Here is a 12,228-nt window from a genome sequence, read left to right on the forward strand (position 1 = left end):
CCTACACAAGCCCCACATGGAAGCAAATTTTTATGTACTGGAGAAATCCAAGAGTGCTGAAATTGGAGCCTTTTACAATACAGAATCACAGAAGAAAGAAAATATGGCTAAAAAAAAGGTATAGAATATTCTACCAAGATGAGAGATGTTAAATATTAAGAAGAGAGAAAAATATGCTTTTGGTATAATGGTAATAATTTCAATACGTTATTTATCCCACAAATACCTCTCTGCTATGCAAATTCCAGTGGAGCATGAAAAATAAGAAATTTGAGCTGCAACTCAGACTGCTCAGAACCTTTCTTGACATCTCTACAGTGCAAAAGCTTTTCTTTAGTTAATGGCTCCACATTAAGAAGGCATATGTATCATGACTAAGTAATGTTTCGTAATGGAAGTAGAGTAAGCAGTAAGTAGATTTAATGGAATGAAATTAATCGATGGAAAATTTGGTCTGGTTACACGGCAAAATTCCTCCTGGGAGTTTAACTTATAACTATCGCTCAGTAGTACCAATTCCATCTTTTTGTCTCTCCAAATTAGCTGTAACAGACGTGTTTCTTGAGGAACAAACCAAATTGGTTAAATCACTAGCAAATCTATCCTACTAAACTACATAGGACTGTTGGAAAATTATCTGGACGCTCCAGATTTTTTTGCCTGAAATTTCGCTGAAGTTACCAGTAAATTTGGTTGCTCTACTGGGATATATGTAATTGTAAGCTTCAAACAAGTGCTGCTGGTGAACACTGAGGTTTAAGAGCAAAAAAACAACTCCGGCCTCTGTGTTGATCCTCTGTGTTCTTCCAAAAGAAGTTGAAAAGCCTTCAGTAAATTTGAGTAAAACAACAGAAAATGTTTAAAATAAGAAAAGGCTTAAATATATGAAAATCCAAATAAAAGGATACCTGAGAAAAAGTATTAGTCCAAACTATTCATCTTTCATGGCACAATTATGTATTTCAATACGGTATCTAATTTATATGCTGCTGTATGCACTCCTGATGAGAAAAATAAGCTTACAAATATTCATACAACTGCCTTCCAGTAGGGAAAATGCAATTACACATGTTTCTGCAACCTCTGGCTATGAGGAATAGCAGCAGTGATTTGATTTTAACTTTCCCCAACCTTGCCTAAGAAGCATAAAGATATCCCTTTTTACCGTGATGTGTGTCCACATGTCAACTAAAATTCAGCCCAAAGAAAAAACTCAGAATGTTATTGTGAGAAAGTGGAGGTTCTGACCACTGAGAACAGGAGATACAATATCTTAAAATAAAATCTCATAAGAAAAGAGGAATTATAGACAAATTGAAAGCCTATTGTCCTTGGGTAAAATGCAATGTGCTTCATAACTGCAGCTGAAATGTCCATGCTCACTCCACCTGCTCGGATAAATCACAGACTCAGCTTAGGCCTTTCCAATATCTGGACAAAACAGGAATCACCTGGGAGAATTTTGAAAGTATTATTTTTTTTTATTTTTCAAAATAGTAAATTTTTAATTAATTTAGTTAGGGGGGAGGGTTATGGACAAAGAAATATTCTTGGTCTGCCATAAAGAACGTGTATTACTATTTCAGGCATATTGCAAGACTGTTCTTTGTCTTGGGCATTAAAGGAGACAGAATTTTTCTTAAGGGAAGAGGCTGGGGCCGAGGGTAGACTCTTGTAGTGAAATGTCTAGGCTGATTGTTTACCAAGACATGGTGTTGGTATGCAAATAGATATAGATATATACACGCCTATTGATATGGACTAAGGGGAAGAAGTTTCAGGAGCAGACCTACAGGTCAAATTCACTGACACTTCAGTGAAAGAACACTGCTTCTCCATAGGTCAGCGGAGATACCACAGGAGGTCCTACGGCTGATAAAAGGCACCAAGAGAATGGTAGCTTGGGTCTAAATTACTGTGGAGCCATGACACAAGTTTTAGTTGTAACACAAAACTCTAGGATATTTTAGAGAGAGACTGCTTTCTAGAAACAGCTCATTAGGAGAGGGCTTTTTGTCTTCCCTCTTCCAGAATGTAAAGCAGAGGAATTAATTAGCAGAAAGCCTTTAAGTTAGATGACTATTTCTCCAGGAGAAACTATGGGAAAAGTTAGCTTCCTATTGTCAGGGTATCACGGAGTCTTTGCTGTGTGTGCTTCAGATGGCAGCTTTAACTCTTATGAAGTGTGAGGGTTTATGCTAATTAATTTGAAGGTCAAATCCATGCTAATAACCAAATTGAACTGGTGCCTCTGTGTAAAGGTCGCTGGAAAGGAATATGATTATATACAGTTTTCACGTAGGGACTATCAGCTTCATTGTGCTTTGCCTCTCTCCAGCAGTGTTTCTGTGAGAGCTGTATTTTGCAGAGCTGCAAGAGTCTGAGAAGAGTTTTGCAAATTGGAAAACAGAATGACTGAGGAACACCCCTGCTGGGAAATCATATTGGAAGATTGTTTTATATAGTCATGTCATCACCACAATATTTATTCCACTACATTCATAAAAATCCCTGTCCTTAAAACATGCAATGCACCATGTCCTCTGCAGGTATTCTCCAGGGCCAGCACATTCAGGAACCTGCAGCATTCTAAACCATCTAAATTTTAAATAGATAAATATAGGTTTTCTTGTCATGGAAAACTAGGGGGAGAGGAAGAGGGATGACTACTGTTGTATGAAAAAGCAATTTCCTTTGCCAGTAATCTTTTGAACTCCCATTCCTATTATTTGTGGTGCTTGTGTTTGAATAAGGTCTTTATCTTCCTCAGTACAGCTCTTACGTAGATGGAATTATTTATTTTCCTATAAAAATGCCTATTTCCACCAAGAGTATCTATAATTCAGCCTGATTTCCTTTCCTAGGTTAGTTTTGTTAAAAACCCAGGAAACCAGATGCTCCTTCAAGTGTAGAAAGGCAGAAGAAAATATTTCACAAAAACAGCTGGTCCCTTTGACAGAGTAGTAAAATGTTTGTCAACTTTCCACTATGAGTAGATGGACCCCAGAGAGACCTGTCAGGAAAGGATCCCACACAGTAAACACATAGGCTTCTCCTAAAAAAAAAAAAAAAAAAAAAAAACAAACAAAAACAAACCACAAACCAAAACACATTGAAAAGATGGAATAAAGGATCTACTTTGAATATACTATGGAAAGAAAGCAAAGCTGAGCAGGGCAGGAAAAACACGTCCACACAACAGAGTGCATATCATAAAAACAAAACTTTTGAAGTGCTCTGCATCTGCCATGCCACACGGGTGAGGGGTTAAGAACTCCAAGCACTTTCAGATATTTCACTGCTGGTATTTGACTCATCCACTGCGAAATTTTCCTTGGAAGATGCCACTGTATTGAACATTTATAGAGAAAACCCAACCCTTCCCTACAGAGAGCAACTCAGGTAGTACACCCAAACCTACCTGAGGTTTGTCTGCTTTCTCTGAAGTGAGAAGATGTTGTGCTCTAGTGACCCTGAGCTAAATTCAGTTTGAGGATAACTGGTAGTCTCCAAGGTGTTTGCACTCACTTATGTAGCAACCGCTGGCAAGCCTCTGGCTTCAGAAAATACACTTAAACAAACCAAGCATTCTAAGGACTTCTGAGTTTTTGAATTGTATTCCCCAAACTTAGCATCTGATTGTTACTCAAATTAAGAGCATATTGGTCTCAGAAGACATGAAATTAAAATGTTAGGGCAGTGCAAAGAGTGTAAATAAAAGCCAAAAGACAAGTCCTTAAAATGTAAAATCAAAAGTTCATAAGGATGCAGATCATTTGCACAACATTTAGTTTGCTACAAATAGTGGCAGTAGACTTGTTAGTATGATGGTAGCGGATCAGTAACTTTTCTGATTCTGTAACTGAGCTCCAGTTCCTGGTTTGATAATTGTGTATTAGATGTTCCTGAAACAATTGCATATACTTTCATACCAAACAAAACCAATAACCTCTCTTGCTGTGTGCTCTCACCAAATGACAAAAGCAGCATGATCTAAAATATTTGTCAGAGTTTATAAAATAAAACTGAGATCCTTGACTGATAACTTCTGGCACATAAAGTAAGGCTGGCATTAATCCTGTAACTTTTAGTCATAAGTATCTACTTTACATTGCATTTGAACAAATTAAGAGTATGGTTTACCAATAACTTATTGCTTATTTTCCATTAAGTTTTGCTACAGTGAATGTTAACCTAGGGCTGCAGTTGGTTTATTCTTCCTCTTTGTTTAGATCTGCAAATACCCACTGGTGGCGGTCAACTGGAGTGTCAGAAACAAGGGTGCAGGATAGCGTTCCCACTAATAAAAGCAGACATTTTGGATAAAATTAAAACAAGAGCTGAAAATAAGTGGAAGAAATAGTTAAGCTGCAATTAAATCCTAAATTCAAAGGAAAATACTCTATAAGAGTTCTTTATTTTGAAGTCAATAAGTTCTGAACAAGTAAGGGTTTATGGCTCAGTGAAGAAACCGATAATCTGCAACTGCAGTGAATCTAAATAATGAGCATGGGGGTGAGGGCCAGGACACCAGGACTCTGCAACCCTCCTCCTGAGTGACAGAAAGACTCGGATTCACTGGCTTAAACCTGTCAAGAAGAAAGTGATGGATCTAGGCTTAATACCCAAAGTGGAGTAGGAAAGTTGCATTTGTTGTCACTTGATGCTGGTACATCATCTTACCATGGCTCAGTCGCAGACATCAGTTTAAGAGCCTGAAGACACAACAGTCCCTGAAATCCAGGCTCTTCTTGGTCACTGCAATGACTGCACCAGAATTACCCACGTGGCCCTGGGCATTTAGAAGAAGGAAAATGTTAGGGCTTAGTCCTCTCAGACCCTGTATGACCCCAAAGACCTTCATCTCAGCAAAGAGGCAGTTAGGACCTATATGGATTTAGCCGATTGTAATGTTTGCATCAGTGTTCAAAACTGAGTTGTAATATAATGTTCACCAGAGGAAATGGTTTCATGTGGAGCCGTGCCTACAGGGTCACAAACAAATCACTCGGAATACTTTTATCCACGGTTGATGCAAATAGTAATTAATTAGCAAGCCCAGAACAGAAGATGACATCTGGTTTAGCAAAGAGATACTTGCATCTCGGGAAAGAGGAAAAATGTTTTTTCTGCTTCAGAGGAAACTCTAGATTATTGCCAGGTAAAGAGGAAATAAAATTTACTCCTGGAAGAAAGATGAAATCCGTCCAGAACTGACAAAGGACTTCAAGGAGGATATTAGCTAACAAGCTCAACTAGTATGGAGTACTCACTAATGAATGCAATTTGAAACACGAGGCAAGTGTGAAAAAAAGAGCTTCTGACAGCCATCTCATCAGGAGAGCCTACAACAGGTCAGCTGGATAAGGAAGATAGAGAGAGGCACCTTTCTGATTCAGTCTTACTATAAGTAGATTAAGGCAGGCTTTTTTTCCTGTGTCTTTTTTAAACATTCATGACTGAGTATTTTGAGTGGTGTAAAACGTAAAAAAAAAAAATAAAATTGAACTTGGTTTGAGCAAGGAGTGATTTTGAGGTAGCTGGGTAATGGCAAGTCACCTTGGCATTAGGAACATTGCTGGTGATGAAAATCCATAAAGCTGGTTCCAGGATTCCCTACCAAATACCTCGACTTCCCATCATCTGTCCTTATGATACCCAAAGGGTGGCAGAGGAGCACCCATGAAAGCTGGGTAAGCCAAATGGAGAGCTAATAAGGTTGGAGAGGGAGAACTATTTTCCATTCCTTGGAATGGCTCAAGATATGAAGGAGGCAGCATCCATGAACCCCAGGGTCAATAATCTGTGCGAAAACACTAAGCAAGGCCAAGGCAGAGACACAAGCCCTGGCATCCAATGACCCAAACCCATGACGCTATTTCTGGTACAGCCTGAGGCCAGAACGGTACCTGGCGTGTTTAGGGGTATCGATGTCGCCTGATCCAGCAGGTTTAAACTCTTGCTGCAGGTCAGCTGGATGAGCCTTTCGTTCTAGAAATGAGTTGTTTCTGTCTCTGAGAATTTGGAAATAGCTACTCTGAGTAGAAACAAATGAGCAATGTCTTGAAATGCAAGACATATCGACAGTTTTCTATTCTTCTGCCAGGTTTAACTAATGGATTCCTGAGAACATACTCTGACCATGTAAATCTAGTAAAATATTTTAAAACTACTTACAGCATCACAATTTTAACAAGCAGCTCGGACTGATTTGGGGGTTTCTTTCAGTAGGATTATAAAAACTGGTTTTTAAAATATCACTATCTAAGCTTGAATTGCTTCCACAAATCCCAAACCTGAATTATTCTCGACAACCAGCGATCACCTGCCTAGAATCCCGTCAAACTGCAGTTCACATGGACCCCATTATCTGTGCACACCGGAGAGAGCAGAGCTTACCTTGAACTTTCACAACATACAATTTTGCTTTAGACAAACCAGAACTGTTTGCCCTTTTTTGTGTACTCGTTTAAGTATGTTTTCTGTGATGCCACTGTACAGATACCATATTGGTAGCATCAGGTGACCTGCTGAGCTAGTATGGATTTGTATCCACACAGCTGTTCTTTGGCTTAAACAAAATCTCATAGTTAGTGTTAGTTCTCTCTATTTAAGAAAAATGTGTTATTTGGGGTTGATTACCGTAATTTAAATCTATGGGTAATGGAGGATGGAGTTATTATGCATTATCACAGCTCTTTCATAGCCTCTACAGCACAAATACTTTTTTTTCCCCTTTTGTTGAAATAGTGTTTTGCTGACTCCAAAGACAGGCTTATTTTAAATTTGCTGGTATCTGTAACAACCGCAATTTGTATTTGATGCACATGGATGGTGTTCACAATTGTTTTAAAGCAGTGGTGCAGAAGTATTCTCTATTACTTGTTGTCAAGAAAATCTATATTACCGCTTTCTTGTAATACTCTCATTCTCTAAGTGGTCAAAATGGGCATTGGCTGCAACCCACAGAGAGTTAATGTAAAAGTATGCTGAAGCTTCTGCAACTTTCAGAAATCTTCTTGCTCTCCCTATTGTAATATCACTTCCCTTTTTAAAAGCTCAGATGTCAGCTTTTAGTTCAGCAGATGATAAGAATTGAACTGCTGATTTCTTCAAGAGGGGTGAACATTAATTTTGACTTCATAAGGAGCAGCTCCTTGGCTAGTTTAAAAAATGCTGTGCAAGTAGCAGAGGATCTTCGTCTACACTCTCAAAAAACTATCAGGCACTTTCTTGTGTGATTACCAGGAAACTTCTCTGGCTGCTCCTCGTATTGCCTGAATAAGGACAATGCTGAAGAGAAAACAGAGCAGAAAATGATAGGTAGCCAGGAAGGGGGGCACCTGAAATAGAAATGCCATTATGCCAACTCATTTTTCTTAATGTGTAATAAGACTGGCTTTACCACACACTAATAATGGCTCTCATTTATTTTCTTCGTTTGTACATTGGAGCAGTGAAAGAGATCTAAAAAGGTGCTGTACTCAAACAGCATATGTCCACAAAGGTGGGATGGCTCAGCATCTCCTGTTTGTCTGACAAGAAGAGATACCATTGCCTAAGGTAAATAACCTGTTTATTGCTGACAAAGCATTAAGACTGGCACTGGCTGGTAGAACACTGCAAAAGCAATATTACATGATTAAAAAGAAGCTGAGTTAACCAAAACTTCATATGACACAGGAAACAGCTTTATAAGTCAATTATTAGGATAAAAGATTACAGACCCCCGTTTGTGGATTTGTACTTATGAACTGTCCAAAACCATAGTTTTGTGAAACGGTAGTTCTGATGGCCATACTGGCTTCAGAAATGTCTCATTCTCTCTGTTGTGGTTTAACCCCAGGCAGCAACCAAGCACCACGCAGCCGCTCGCTCACTTCCCCCCCAGCCAGTCGGCTGGGGGAGGGAATCAGGGAAAAAAAAGTAAAACTGGTGGGTTGAGATAAGAACAGCTTAATAGAACAGAAAGGAAGAAAATACTAATAATAATAATAACAATAATAAAATAGCAATAATAATAAAGGAATTGGAATAGACAAAACAAGTGATGCACAATGCAATTGCTCACCACTCGCCGACCGATGCCCAGTTAGTTCCCGAGCAGTGATCCACCCCCCAGGCCAACTCCTCCCAGTTTATATACTGGGCATGATGTCCCATGGTCTGGAATACCCCTTTGGCCAGTTGGGGTCAGCTGCCCTGGCTGTGTCCCCTCCCAACTCCTTGTGCCCCTCCAGCCTTCTTGCTGGCTGGGCATGAGGAGCTGAAAAATCCTTGACTTAGTCTAAACACCACTCAGCAACAACTGAAAACATCAGTGTGTTATCACCATTCTTCTCATGCTGAATCCAAAACACAGCACTGTACCAGCTGCTCGAAAGAAAATTATCTCTATCCCAGCTGAAACCAGGACACTGTCCCTGGCTGCTAATTCTTGTTTTTTCACCAGTGTATTTCTTGATTTTTAAGCAGTTACATTTTTTTAGCCAGTTCAATGACCCATTTTAGCCCAATCCTAAAAGCAATGGTACTTGGCGGGGATATCATGCTGCTATGGAGGGGCAAGTGTGAGCAGACTGGCTGGGTGAAGAGATGGGCAGAAGTCCTTAAACTGACAGTGCTGCCAAAACTGCCTTAACAGGAAAATACATCTGAATTTGGGAAATTAAGGAGAGATTTCACCTCAAATAAATTCCCATTTTTTTTGTTAGCAAGCCTGAGGACAGGACTTGTCAATGACTGTATTTCAGCTCTGAGGAACTGTTTAAAATACCCTGGCAGATAGTTAGACAGTCTGCTATCTGCAAGTCACCTAGAAGCAAAACTGCAATCATCTGTTTTTAAATAGAGTAACATGTTTGTGTTGCCTTTGCCTGTTCCTTTAAGGTCTGGTGAGCGTTAAGAGTGATTTCAGGAAACTCAGCAGAAGAGAAGCAGGTGAGTTTCCAGTGATCCAGAGCAGAGCAGAGATGCTGCCTCTCGTGCCCAGGATCCCAGCACGGTCCACCGTCCCCTCAAACTGCACGAGTCCCTCTGCAGGGCCGCTCCTCCTGTGCAGGTGGGATGGGAGTTCCCCGGGTGCCACATGCCAGGAGAGGCTCCTTCACACTCATCGGGCTATGGGGAATGCCAACACTGTCCTCAAAATCATAACAGATGGTTTTCATGCAGGTAAAGATTATGTCAATGTCATTGTACTGATCTCCATGTCCTATCCTGCTGCTCCAAATGCATATAATAAGGATTTCTCTCCTACCCAACAGAGAGATGATGCGCATCCTGCCTCTGTAGGGCATACTTTTTTTATTTGTTGTCAGTTCTAACATTAATTGAGTGGTAAAGTACCGATTAGATTCAAATATGCAATAACTTAGTCTTTTACAGTTGGCCAATTCAGCAATGAAAAGGACAGTAGAAAAACGGGGTTTGTAGGCCAGCAAAATTTTCTCTGCATAACAGATGTTTGTATGGAAACAAGCACATGGTGACCGGCTTATCTTATGCTGAGAGCAACAGTCTCTTCCAAAGATATGGACTCTTAACATACAGGCACTCCATTCAGTTTGCTTTATTGAGACCCCCACTACGGTGTGAACCAAGCCCTACGTGACTTGTCCCCAGCCTTCGGGGACATGAGAGGTAGGAACAAACTCAGAAGCAGTGATAGAGCCCCTGCTGAAAGGAGGGATGCTGCTGGCAAAGGAGTTGGCTGTGCTTAATATTTACTGCCAGGAAAAACTGAGCAGTGCCCAGTTGAAGCCAACGAAAGAGCAGTGTGCAGTGGAGAAAAAAAATAAGGTTCTAGCACTTTTTCTTTCCCAATATTTGAAATGTAAAGGAGGCACAAGACAAAGCAAAGGATTAAAACCAAGTAAAAAGTCTAAAAAGACCCAGCATGGCCTTAGATGTTTTTGTCAAATGTGAATGCTGTCCGTCTAATGCTGGAAGTGCCTAAACCCTTGAGTATAATTTTTTCCTTTATATATTCTCCAGAGTTCTGCTTTTTGGACCTTCCACTCTGAGCATTTACTGCACACCTGTAACTGCCAGGGCTACGGACACAAGGTGGCTTTCCATCTCGGTCGCGGAGGGTGTTGGGCCAAGCCCTCACAACACAGATGGGGCCACTTCTCTTGAGAAGTTGGGTGTTTCAGGAGTTGCTTGGACTCACCCAGGAAACGAGAGGTCTGAGTTAAATGATCTCTGCAGCTTGAGGGAATTGAAGTCTCTTACCCTGGTGTAACCTAACCACCAGCTCTGCAGAGATGAGATACCGCTGCTCCTTGCTCTTTTTCTATCTAGTGACTGATTGAGGCTCAAGTCTGAAAGCAAGATATACAGCTCGTTCGTTATCAGGGACGAGCAGTAGTTCCCCCAATTCCAGCTTCTATTTTAAAAGGCAGCTGTGAACCTTGCTTAGTTCTGTCAAAGAGAGGTACTTCAGGCTCTTGCCCTGATCATGGGAAGACTCCGAACTCTTGATCCCAAGTGCGTGGAAATACCTGCCTAATGCCGGGGCTCAGGCTTTTGCTCGTGTACCTCCTGTCCTGCAGGTGGTTTCATTGCCAGGGTGTTTCCACAGCTGGGAGCTGAGTCGGAGAGGAGCCGCCAATCCCAGGTCTCACTGTGAAGAGCTAAGAACAAGTTTCGAGCCAACTCGCAGAAGAGATACGAGTGTTTCACAGATGATTTAGGGAGTGACACTCTAGTTTCAAGGTTGTTGCATTCCTACTAAGAGCAGAGAAGGGAGCCTGTGAATATGCAGTGGAAATGTAAACACAGACACCATAATGCAATCCCAGAGTGAAGCTGTTGTCTGCAAGAATTGATAGGGGACGCAAGCTGGGTTTATCACCTTAAATGGGATTTATCATCTTAATCTAACAGCACACTAACTTGTCTGTCAGGCTTCCATATCAAACGTACCTTGTGTCCTGTCAGCCCAGACCATGGGCTGGACCAACATGTGACAGCATTGCTCTGTAGTCATCCCTCCGTATACTTGTTTCAATTTTATTAACTTCTGTCATACCCCCCTTCACTCAGTGCCCTTTTTTTCAAGCCCAGGAATCCTAAACCCATCTAATCTTTTCTCATATGGGAATGATTTCACACGTCTGTCCTTCATATACTTGTCCTTCTCTGCAGATTTTCTAGCTCTAAAATTTCCTTTAAAAGGAAGATGACAGATGCGTGTAATATTCAAGCAGTGGCAGGAGTTATGGATTTGTACTTTGGCTGCTACTGTAATGATGCTTTTTTTGTTCTGTTCTCCAATCTGATTCTATAATTGTATTTGTCTTTTGACTGCCATTGAGTAACAAGCTCACCTGTACAGCGTTCACAACACTGTCCACAGTGGTGACTTCCCTGAGTGGTAATAATTCCCTTTGAGCTCATTGCCTTGTGTTCATATAGCAGGGATTATTTTTGCCATTGTCGCTACTTTGTGTTTATCAACACTGAATCACATCAGATCTCAGCTCACCCCAGCAGCCTGTGTCAAAAGAAGTTCCTGCAGCACTTTTTGGTAACTCTGGTTTTGACTATTCTTGTTCTGTAAGATCAGAAAACGTCCCTGTCCACTCCCTTTCCAGACCACTGATGAATGTGCTGAACAGCAAAGTCATCCTACCTCCATTGTAAAAGGTCTTATTATCCCTATCTTTTCTTCTCTATCTTTTCATCCATGTTAATCCATGCATAGAAATTTCTTCTTATACTACGACAGCTTGTAGGAAATAAGTCTTTTGCAACAGGCCTAATCAAACTCTTTTGGAAATTCCGTGTACAATGTATCAAACAGTTCACTGTTATCAACATGTTCACTGACTTTTTTAAAGAGCAATACAGACATGTGAGGCATGACTATCTGCTGCAAGAAAATGCTCTTTTTCCTTGTTGTACCATTTTCATCCCTATGTCTCCTAATTCTGTTCCTTATCATAGTTTGCATCAGTTTGCTCGATATAGTAGTCAAGCTTACTGTCATTTCCTAGATCTCGCCACAGTTTTGTTTTTTTAATGGATGTCATATTTGCCAGTTGACATTTCTCTGGTACCTTGGATGACTTAAACTGTTAGCAAGTCACAGTTAATTGGCAGTTGGGTGAACACCCTCAGGTCTCATAAATCAGTTCATATTATTTTCAAAGGCCACTAATAGTTTAACTATTTATGTAACATTACGAGAATTCTTAATGCTAACTAGGAGTGTTATCAATT

The sequence above is a fragment of the Accipiter gentilis genome, chromosome 15 (assembly GCF_929443795.1).
Source record: "Accipiter gentilis chromosome 15, bAccGen1.1, whole genome shotgun sequence".
Taxonomy (NCBI): Eukaryota; Metazoa; Chordata; class Aves; order Accipitriformes; family Accipitridae; genus Astur; species Astur gentilis.